The sequence below is a fragment of the Salvelinus alpinus genome, chromosome 29 (assembly GCF_045679555.1).
Source record: "Salvelinus alpinus chromosome 29, SLU_Salpinus.1, whole genome shotgun sequence".
NCBI lineage: Eukaryota > Metazoa > Chordata > Actinopteri > Salmoniformes > Salmonidae > Salvelinus > Salvelinus alpinus.
Window position 1 is genome coordinate 15,590,696 of NC_092114.1, and position 11,908 is coordinate 15,602,603.

General features: G+C 45.1%; 1 pseudogene; it reads right to left on the reverse strand.

Annotated features, from left to right (window-relative positions):
* Positions 1 to 215: 215 nt before the first annotated feature.
* LOC139558515 (piggyBac transposable element-derived protein 4-like) lies at positions 216 to 9,667 on the reverse strand (annotated as a pseudogene).
* Positions 9,668 to 11,908: the final 2,241 nt, after the last annotated feature.

An 11,908-nucleotide genomic window follows, 5' to 3' on the forward strand; every position in this document is an offset into this window, starting at 1 on the left:
AACAGACCGGCTAGGGCCTCTGGGGGCCCCATGTCAGGGCTAACAGACCGGCTAGGGCCTCTGGGTGCCCCATGTCAGGGCTAACAGACCGGCTAGGGCCTCTGGGGGCCCCATGTCAGGGCTAACAGACCAGCTAGGGCCTCTGGGGGCCCCATGTCAGGGCTAACAGACCGGCTAGGGCCTCTGGGTGCCCCATGTCAGGGCTAACAGACCGGCTAGGGCCTCTGGGTGCCCCATGTCAGGGCTAACAGACCGGCTAGGGCCTCTGAGTGCCCCATGTCAGGGCTAAGAGTCTGGCTCAGTCTCTGGGTGCCCCATGTCAGGGCTAACAGACCGGCTAGGGCCTCTGAGTGCCCCATGTCAGGGCTAAGAGTCTGGCTCAGTCGCTGAGTGCCCCATGTCAGGGTTAAGAGCCTGGCTCAGTCTCTGGGTGCCCCATGTCAGGGCTAAGAGTCTGGCTCAGTCTCTGGGTGCCCCATGTCAGGGTTAAGAGCCTGGCTCAGTCTCTGGGTGCCCCATGTCAGGGCTAAGAGTCTGGCTCAGTCTCTGTGTGCCCCATGTCAGGGTTAAGAGCCTGGCTCAGTCTCTGTGTGCCCCATGTCAGGGCTAAGAGCCTGGCTCAGTCTCTGTGTGCCCCATGTCAGGGTTAAGAGCCTGGCTCAGTCTCTGGGTGCCCCATGTCAGGGCTAAGAGCCTGGCTCAGTCTCTGGGTGCCCCATGTCAGGGTTAAGAGTCTGGCTCAGTCTCTGAGTGCCCCATGTCAGGGCTAAGAGCCTGGCTCAGTCTCTGTGTGCCCCATGTCAGGGTTAAGAGCCTGGCTCAGTCTCTGTGTGCCCCATGTCAGGGCTAAGAGCCTGGCTCAGTCGCTGAGTGCCCCATGTCAGGGTTAAGAGTCTGGCTCAGTCGCTGGGTGCCCCATGTCAGGGCTAAGAGCCTGGCTCAGTCTCTGGGTGCCCCATGTCAGGGCTAAGAGCCTGGCTCAGTCGCTGGGTGCCCCATGTCAGGGTTAAGAGCCTGGCTCAGTCTCTGTGTGCCCCATGTCAGGGTTAAGAGCCTGGCTCAGTCTCTGAGTGCCCCATGTCAGGATTAAGAGCCTGGCTCAGTCTCTGGGTGCCCCATGTCAGGGCTAAGAGCCTGGCTCAGTCTCTGTGTGCCCCATGTCAGGGTTAAGAGCCTGGCTCAGTCTCTGGGTGCCCCATGTCAGGGCTAAGAGCCTGGCTCAGTCTCTGTGTGCCCCATGTCAGGGCTAAGAGCCTGGCTCAGTCTCTGGGTGCCCCATGTCAGGGTTAAGAGCCTGGCTCAGTCTCTGTGTGCCCCATGTCAGGGCTAAGAGTCTGGCTCAGTCTCTGTGTGCCCCATGTCAGGGCTAAGAGCCTGGCTCAGTCTCTGGGTGCCCCATGTCAGGGCTAAGAGCCTGGCTCAGTCTCTGTGTGCCCCATGTCAGGGCTAAGAGCCTGGCTCAGTCTCTGGGTGCCCCATGTCAGGGTTAAGAGCCTGGCTCAGTCTCTGTGTGCCCCATGTCAGGGCTAAGAGCCTGGCTCAGTCTCTGTGTGCCCCATGTCAGGGTTAAGAGCCTGGCTCAGTCTCTGGGTGCCCCATGTCAGGGCTAAGAGCCTGGCTCAGTCGCTGGGTGCCCCATGTCAGGGTTAAGAGCCTGGCTCAGTCTCTGTGTGCCCCATGTCAGGGCTAAGAGCCTGGCTCAGTCGCTGGGTGCCCCATGTCAGGGTTAAGAGCCTGGCTCAGTCTCTGGGTGCCCCATGTCAGGGCTAAGAGTCTGGCTCAGTCTCTGTGTACCCCATGTCAGGGCTAAGAGGCCAGCTTAGTCTCAGTACAGGCATGGCTTCAAACCACTTAACAAGCTTAGCCCTGGTCAAAAGTGGTACACTACGTAGGGAATTGGGTGCCATTTGGGACATTGTTGTGGAAATTCTAACCAGAAAGGAAGAGACTGTAGATTCTTCAAACAGCAACTTTGTATTATAAGATTTGCAAATCTGGAGCTGGTCAACAATCCACTCAACAACAGTGTAGAGGTAAGAGCCCAACAAACAAGAGTTGGGTCTCAGCCTTTATAGGAAAATACAAACCTCTGTCTACGTAGCAGTTTAGCAGGTGTGTGAGATCATGGTGGGAACATAGCATACAAACAAGTGGGCTTTCAGTTTTGTTACTCCTTTCTGCTGATAGAATTGTTGCTGCTGCTCACGCTAGCCTCTATTCTCGTCATATCTACACACAGCTGTGCCCTTGAAATATACGAAAAGAACAGGATGGACCCAAAAACTGTGGTCACTCTCAGAGGCTCTTTGTCTTTGGCCGCTTGACCAAGTTACGTAAAGACGAGAGGAAAAATACTACCTTCTTCATGACAGAAACAGACAGTGGAAATGTAGAGGTTGAAGGCTCATACAGCGTGTATAACAGAATTTGTAATATTGCCACCATATTCCTCCCTTTTAAGACTCATATCAACCCAATACAAAATTACAAGTAAGCAATAATTCATAATATAAGACAATTATGTCATAATCTAAGCAAAACGTCAACCAAGCAAAATATGAAACATTGTAGGAGAGGGGCTTTCTTACACTAGTACATTATCTTTGTAAATGGCTTCTGTTGTGCCACTGAGTATTTTACCTCCACATGGTGCAAAACATTCTTAAGGGAATCATTTAAACAGTTATACAGTTATACGGAAGTACACTCTTCATCTGTACAAAAAGAACAGGATGGACTCAAAGAGAATCTTTGTCTTTGGCCGCGTGACCAAGTTACATAACGACAAGAGAGGAAAAATACTAGCTTCTTCATGACAGAAACATACAGTAGAAATGTACGGGTTTAAGGCTCATACAGCGCATGTGCATAACAGAGGTTTCAATTTTGCCACCATAACATACAGCAGGGCTGGGCAAAGGGCCGTATGCTGCCCACGACCTGATTCAATACGACCCGCGGAACATTGCTCAGATCACATAAAGAATTTGCGATAGTAAAGTTTTGAAAAACGTATTTGTTATTCAAATTAAAAGCCCAATGAATACTTGTCTTTCTGTAATGGTTTAACTCCCACCTCTTGAGGGACATTTATTTTGATAGCATGTATTAATAACAACTGCACGAGGACAGACGGTGACTGGCAGACTGACACACACGTCACTGTTACAAATAGTAGCTAGCTAGAAATTTTCAAAGCTTTCTAAGAAAAGGAAAGTAGACAATTAATGTAGGATGTTCCAGCAAGAGAGGACATTGAAATATTTCTTTATTGAGGTATCAGGGAAAGCTGTGTGCTTAGTGTGCAAAGAGAGCATCGCTTGTCTTGAAAGACTACAACTTGTTCCGACACCTCCAGACGAAGCATGCAGAGAAATATAAGAATATGTCTTCTGAGCATCAAAAGTTTATTTCTCAGTTGCAAGGACTTTTCACAAACGGCGGAATTGCGAGAGCTAGATATGTACTGTCCCACCTCAGCCAGTCGCTGAGGGTGAATTCATTAAAGAATGTTTAATTGACTCTGCAGCAATACTTTGCCCCGACAAGAAAGAGCTGTTTTAAAATGTTTCCCTGTCAAGACAAAGAGTGACACGGGGGTTGAGGACATTGCCGAGAATATATAACGAGAATATGGAACAACAGTTGAAAGACAAGGTAAAGGATTTCACCTATTTCTCCTTGGCCCTGGATGAGAGCAGTGATGCACGTGACACGGTGCAGTTGTTGATATTCTTACGAGGCATAACCCCAGACTTTGAAATTACAGAGGAGCTTGTTTCAGTGCAGTCAACGAAGAGCACAACCACAGGGAAAGGATTTATTGGAGGAGGTTAATAAGTGTGTGGAAAAGCTGGGACTGAGTTTTGAGAAGTTATCCAGTGTGACCACTGATGGGTGCCCAAACTTGACAGGAAATAACATTGGCCTTTTGAAAAGGATACAAGATCAAGTAGCTGAGCTGAACCCAGATCGGAAAATTATTTTCCTGCATTGCATTATTCATCAGGAGGTGCTCTGTAAATGTGATCTGAAAATGAGCCATGTTGTGGATACAGTCACTAAAGTGGTAAACTTCATAAGAGCAAAATCTTTAAAGCACAGGCAGTTTGTCTCACTGTTGGAAGAGACAGAGTCGGGTTATGCAGATCTCCCCAACCACACAAACGTGAGATGGCTGAGTTTGGGGAAGGTGCAGATCTCCCCCACCACACAAACGTGATATGTGGGACCTGAAGTCGGAGATTGCTGAGTTTTTGCAAATGAAAGGAAAATATGTGGATTTTCCTCAACAAGATGGTTGAATGGTTGGCTGATTTTGCCTTCACCGTGGACATCATGGCCCTCGTGAATGAACTGAATTCCAAACTACAAGGGAAACTACAATCAGATGTACAGCCTTGTCAAAGCCTTCAAGGGAAAATTACTCCTCCTGACCCACCAAGTAGAAACCAACAATCTCACCCACCTTCCGACACTGCTAGTCTGTTCCCTGTCAGATGGACAGCGGGAGAAGTATACACCCACCTCCCAACACTACTAGTCTGTTCCTTATCAGATGACCAGCGGGAGAAGTATACACCCACCTCCCAACACTACTAGTCTGTTCCTTATCAGATGACCAGCTGGAGAAGTATACACCCACCTTCCGACACTACTAGTCTGTTCCCTATCAGATGACCAGCGGGAGAAGTATACATCACTGCTGCGTGCTTTGAACGGTGTTTTTTCTCGTCGTTTTGAGGATTTCAAAGTGATGGAAAATGACATGCTGTTGGTTTCCTCTCCTTTCACCTTCAATGTGGATAACGCTCCCACTGACCTGCAACTTGAGCTTATCGATCTCCAGTCTGATGCTGTGATTGGAGAACTATTCAAAACAATGCCATTGTCGAGGTTCTGTGCATCTCTCGATGAACAAAACTTTCCAAAGATTACGAGTCATGCTCAGAAGATGTTTGTACTGTTTGGGTCAACCTATATATGTGAACAGACATTTTCAGTGATTAAATATATGAAATATAACAAGTCAAGACACAGATCATCTCTTACTGACTCTCACCTCTCAGTAATACTGTGTATAGCGACATCAGAAACTATACCTGACTTCACTGCTCTAGTCAATGCAGATCAGAGACTTCACTCCTCACACTGATTGACTAGTTTAAATGTAATGTTGAGCTCTCTCGCTTTCTTGTGTTTTTGTGCATAAGCCGTTAACAAGAGTTCTGTCCGTGGTGCTGAATGCACAGTGTACTTTTCCCTTCGTGTTGTTCATTGCATGTTTAACCCTTGTGTAGTCTTACCATTCTGTAAACTCCCCTTGTCCTAAGGGTAGAAAATGATCCACCTTCACTAAACCCCTAAAATAAAGCAGCTTAATTGAATTTTAAACCCCAACTCTATTTTGCATGAAGAAACAACCTGTCATTCAAACTTTGTGAATATTTGGGTTTTCCCTCTTTACAATGTAGAAAGACTGCATTTAATCAGTGGACACCACTCATTTTTATTACAACACACCTGGCATAATTGTTTTCTTTACTAAAGTAGAGGTGTATTATTATTATTGTTATTATTGCTAAAGGTAATGCATAGGTGTAAACATATTTTTTTAGCAAGAGATAGCATTTGTAGAGCCTAAGAAAGTAGCAGAAATGTGCAGAAAGTAGTTTTGAATGCATTTTATTGAAGGGAAACAATAACAGTTTTGAACTTGGTTGGCAACATAGTGATATATTCTTATATACTATACAGGAATTCAACTACAAAATACTAGTCTTCTCCCATTTGTTTAACCATTGCCCCCACCCACAAAGTGTATAAACAACAACAATAAATACGAATAAAATAAGAAAATAGATTAACAAAAATGTGAAGAACATAAATCAATCAACTCTAATTAGCACATGTAGAACAGTATGCAAGTGTGTGTGCATACACTTTGCAGATGTATTTCTCAAATGTGCAGAACATAGTATTTGTTTTACAGTCCTTCTTTGGGGGGCAGAATTGGCATCTCCTCCTCTTGCCTGCCCCAGCTGCAGCCTCAGTTGGACCAGGACAAGATTCAGCCCCTTGACCAGCTTTCACAAGCGCTGCAGAGGCTGCTGTGTGGGGGATGCGCTTTCTTCTTTGAATGTGTGGGGTTACAAGTGCCTTTCCCAGCTGCTCCAGGAACACCCTCCTCTTGTTCTGCTTATCAGGCATCCAGGTAGGGTTGATCTTGTTCCACATCACGAAGGCATTGTATGAGGACACATCAATGATGTTATGGAAGATGACCAGGGGCCAGCGGGCAGTCATCCTCCTGCAGTTGTAAATTCTAATCACCTTGTCCAGGTTGTCCATGCCTCCTTTGCTGTGGTTGTAGTCCAGGATGATGGCTGGCTTCCTGTCCTCACGATCACTGATCTCAGCCATTTTGTGCAGTGTGCTCAGGAGGACCACATTCTTGTAACTCTTTGGGAGGTAAGAAACTAGAGTGGTGGTGGGGGTGAAGGCAAACTTTGATGAGAAGGTCTCTCTCCCCTTTGTTGCGAGGACTGCAGGCTTGTTCTTTCTAACTGTGCCAACCATGGTGGTCTTCCTCTTCAGGAGCTGCTGGCAGAGTTCATAAGAGGTGAAGAAATTGTCACACGTGACATTGTGCCTCCTCAGTCCATCTGTCACCTCAAGCAAAACACTCATCCCCTGGTTCTTGTCCGGGCCTCCACTGGTCGGCTTCCCTGTGTAGACTTGCATCTTCCAAGCGTAGCTGGATTGTGCGTCACAGGCCACCCATATCTTGATGCCGTACTTTGCTGGCTTGCTGGGTATATGCTGCCGGAAAGAACAGTGACCTTTTGACAAAAGAGATTACTATCAGTAATTAGTATCAGTGTCACAGAAAACAATCACATAAATCAATGATATTACAGCAATATTTAATAAAATGTACAGAACAATCACTTACGTTACAGATATGAAAATACAAATTTTCCTCTGAGTGGAACCAGTTGCTCATCCACTGTTACTTCAGGCCCAGAGTTGTAGAGGTACGGCAGACGCTTCACCCACTTCTCCCAGACCTCTCTTATGGCCGCCAGTTTGTCTCTCACACGTCTTGCAGGTCTTGACTCACTGTTATCAAATCGTAGCGTTCTTGAGAAAGTGTGAAAGACTTTCAGTGGCATCGTGGCATGGAAAACAGCTCTTCCACTCTCTGCATCCCAGAGACTACATGTAGCCTCGGGACCTATACACACCCGCTAAGATTAGCAGTCCTATGTAGGCACGCAGGTCAATCTCATCCATCCTCTTCCAGTTGTCTCCATATTTACGGAAACCCCCCCAAATTTGTCATCTCCAGGATGATTTTTTCGATGGCTGGTGTGATGAACATGTAGAATGTTGAGGCGTTTTAGTTTTGTTTGAGTTCAATCAGTAGCAGACATATTCTCAATTTCTCATTGTGTGTGTGTGTCTGTCTTTGTGGTTTTTGTGGTGTGTAAATTATTTTATAACTGCCGGGTAAAAAATGACCCTAAGACAATCTTTGTACCCAGGTGGTGTACTGCTTTCATGGAAATATGAACAAAGGCGATGTTTCACTTGTTCTAATGTTGGGGGGTCACTCTAGGAAAAGTCATAAAATTTCAATTTGAAAAAATATGATTTAGGGGGTTTTCTCTGCTGTTAAACATAGTGGAGGGTCATTTTTTACCCTTAAGACAACACAAGATTTATTTTTTATATATTTTTTATCTTTATTTAACTCGGCAAGTCAGTTAAGAACAAATAGTTATTTACAATGACGGCCTAGGAACAGTGGGTTAACTGCCTTGTTCAGGGGCAGAACGACAGATTTTTTTTGTCCAACGCTCTAACCACTAGGCTACCTGCCGTCCCTACACTCTAACCACTAGGCTACCTGCCGTCCCTACACTCTAACCACTAGGCTACCTGTTAATAAAGAATATACCTACCAAAAGCAGAACATGGATGTGGTTTATTTCTGTGCATGTTAAAAAAGTTGTATATCTGGATGTGATTTACAGTAGACATATGATGTATAATCCTGTAATATGATTCTGGCCCGTGATGGCAAAAATATATTCTTATGTGGCCCTCCATGGAAATATAATTGCCCAGGGCTGACATACAGACAGCTCCAAAAGTATTGGGACAGTGACACATTTTTTGTTGTTTTGGCTCTGTACTACAGCAGTTTGGATTTGAAATTAATTAAGGGTATTTTTCAGATTATTTTGTGCCCAATAGAAATTAATGGTAAATAATGTATTGTGTCATTTTGGAGTCACTTTTATTGTAAATAAGAATGTAATATGTTTCTAAACACTCCTACACTAACTTCTACGGGATCGGTCCCCCCCCCCCCCTCCGCGGGACGGTTGAGCTAATGTAGGCTAATGTGATTGTAAGTAACAAGAACATTTCCCAGGACATAGACAGATCTGATATTGGCAGAAAGCTTAAATTCTTGTTAATCTAACTGCACTGACCAATTTACAGAAGCTATTACAGTGAAAGAATACCATATTATTGTTTTAGGAGAGTGCACAATTATGAACTTGAAAATCTATTAATAAACCAATTAGGCACATTTGGGCAGTCTTGATACAACATTTTGAACAGATATGCAATGGGCCATTGGATCAGTCTAAAACTTTGCACATACACTGCTGCCATCTAGTGGCCAAAATCAAAATTGCACCTGGGCTGGAATAATACATTAAGGCCTTTCTCTTGCATTTCAAAGATGATGGTACAAAGTAAATACAAAAAAAACCTATTTTGTTTCTTTGTATTATCTTTTACCAGATCTAATGTGTTATATTCTCCTACATTAATTTCACATTTCTACAAACGTCAAAGTGTTTCCTTTCAAATGGTATCAAGAATATGCATATCCTTGCTTCAGGTCCTGAGTTAGATTTGGGTACGTCATTTTAGGTGAAAATTGAGAGAAAAAAGGGTCCAATCCATGGATGCTACCATGATTACGGAGAATCCCGAATGAATCGCGAATAGTGATGATGAGAAAGTTCCAGAGGAATAAATATCATACCCCCCCCCCAAAAATGCTAACTTCCCCTGATATTGTTATGGTGAGAGGTTAGCATGCCTTGGGGGTATGATATAAAATGCTAACTTCCCCTGATATTGTTATGGTGAGAGGTTAGCATGCCTTGGGGGTATGATATAAAATGCTAACTTCCCCTGATATTGTTATGGTGAGAGGTTAGCATGCCTTGGGGGTATGATATAAAATGCTAACTTCCCCTGATATTGTTATGGTGAGAGGTTAGCATGCCTTGGGTGTATGATATAAAATGCTAACTTCCCCTGATATTGTTATGGTGAGAGGTTAGCATGCCTTGGGGGTATGATATAAAATGCTAACTTCCCCTGATATTGTTATGGTGAGAGGTTAGCATGCCTTGGGTGTATGATATAAAATGCTAACTTCCCCTGATATTGTTATGGTGAGAGGTTAGCATGCCTTGGGGGTATGATATAAAATGCTAACTTCCCCTGATATTGTTATGGTGAGAGGTTAAGCATGCCTTGGGGGTATGATATAAAATGCTAACTTCCCCTGATATTGTTATGGTGAGAGGTTAGCATGCCTTGGGGGTATGATATCTGTAACTTTCTCACTCATCATTATTCACGATTCATTCAGGATCCATAATTATAGTAGCATCCACATGAATGTAGAAGTGTTTAGAAACATATTTTATTCTTATTTACAATAAAAGTGACTCCAAAATGACACAATAAATTATTTACCATTTAATTTCTATTGGGCACAAAATAATCTGAAACACTACCAAAACAAACAGCAAATGCATCCATCAAGTTTGTACAAGTTTGTACGCTTAATGTAGTCATTGCACGTTAGGAATATGGGACCAAAAACTAAACTTTTGACTACTTTAATACACGGCAAGTGGTACCGGAGCGGCAAGTCTCGGTCCAAAATGCTCATTAACAGCTTCTGCCCCCAGTCCATAAGACTGCTGAACAATGAATCAAATAGCCACCCGGACTATTTGCATTGACACCTCTCCTTTGTTTTTACACTGCTGCTACAATCTGTTTCTTATCTATGCATTTTACCTCTACCTACATGTACAAATTACCTCGACTAACTTTTACCCCGGCACATTGACTCTGTACCGGTACCCCTGTATATAGCCTCCACATTGACTCTGTACCGGTACCCCTGTATATAGCCTCCACATTGACTCTGTACCAGTACCCCTGTATATAGCCTCCACATTGACTCTATACCGGTACCCCTGTATATAGCCTCCACATTGACTCGGTACTGGTACCCCTATATATAGCCTCCACATTGACTCGGTACCGGTACCCCTGTATATAGCCTCCACATTGACTCGGTACCGGTACCCCTGTATATAGCCTCCACATTGACTCGGTACTGGTACCCCCTGTATATAGCCTCCACATTGACTCGGTACCGGTACCCCCTGTATATAGCCTCCACATGGACTCTGTACCGGCACCCCTGTATACAGCCTCCACATTGACTCTGTACCGGTACACCCTGTATATAACCTCCACATTGACTCTGTACCGTAACACCCTGTATATAGCCTCCACATTGACTCTGTATCGTAACACCATGTATATAGCCTCCACATTGACTCTGTACCGTAACACCCTGTATATAGCCTCCACATTGACTCTGTACCGGTACCCCCTGTATATAGCCTCCACATTGACTCTGTACCGGTACCCCCTGTATATAGCCTCCACATTGACTCTGTACCGGTACACCCTGTATATAGCCTCCACATTGACTCTGTACCGGTACACCCTGTATATAGCCTCCACATTGACTCTGTACCGGTACCCCCTGCATATAGCCTCCACATTGACTCTGTACCGGTACACCCTGTATATAGCCTCCACATTGACTCTGTACCGGTACCCCCTGTATATAGCCTCCACATTGACTCTGTACCGGTACACCCTGTATATAGCCTCCACATTGACTCTGTACCGGTACCCCCTGTATATAGCCTCCACATTGACTCTGTACCGGTACCCCCTGTATATAGCCTCCACATTGACTCTGTACCGGTACACCCTGTATATAGCCTCCACATTGACTCTGTATCGTAACACCATGTATATAGCCTCCACATTGACTCTGTACCGGTACCCCCTGTATATAGCCTCCACATTATACAGAGTAGTTTCCGGCGCCGAAAAGAGATGGCCGCCTCGCTTCGCGTTCCTTGGAAAATATGCAGTATTTAGTTTTTTTATGTGTTATTTCTTACATCGGTACCCCAGGTAATCTTAGGTTTCATTACATACAGTCGGGAGGAACTACTGAATATACGATTAACGTCAACTCATCATCGTTCCTACCAGGAATATGACTTTCCCGAAACGGATCCAGTGTTTTGCCTTCCACCCAATACAATGGATCTGATCCCAGCCGGCGACCCTGTGCGACGCCGTAAAAGGGGCAAACGAGGCGGTCTCGTGGTCAGGCTTCGGAGACGGGCACATCGCGCTCCACTCCCTAGCATACTACTCGCCAATGTCCAGTCTCTTGACAATAAGGTTGATGAAATCCGAGCACGGGTAGCATTCCAGAGAGACATCAGGGATTGCAACGTGCTCTGCTTCACGGAAACATGGCTAACTCAAGAGACGCTAACGGAGTCGGTGCAGCCAGCTGGTTTCTTCATGCATCGCGCCGACAGAAACAAACATCTTTCTGGTAAGAAGAGGGGCGGGGGGGTATGCCTTATGATTAACGAGACGTGGTGTGATCATCATAACAACACACAGGAACTCAAGTCATTCTGTTCACCTGATCTAGAACTCCTCACAATCAAATGTCGACCGCATTATCTACCAA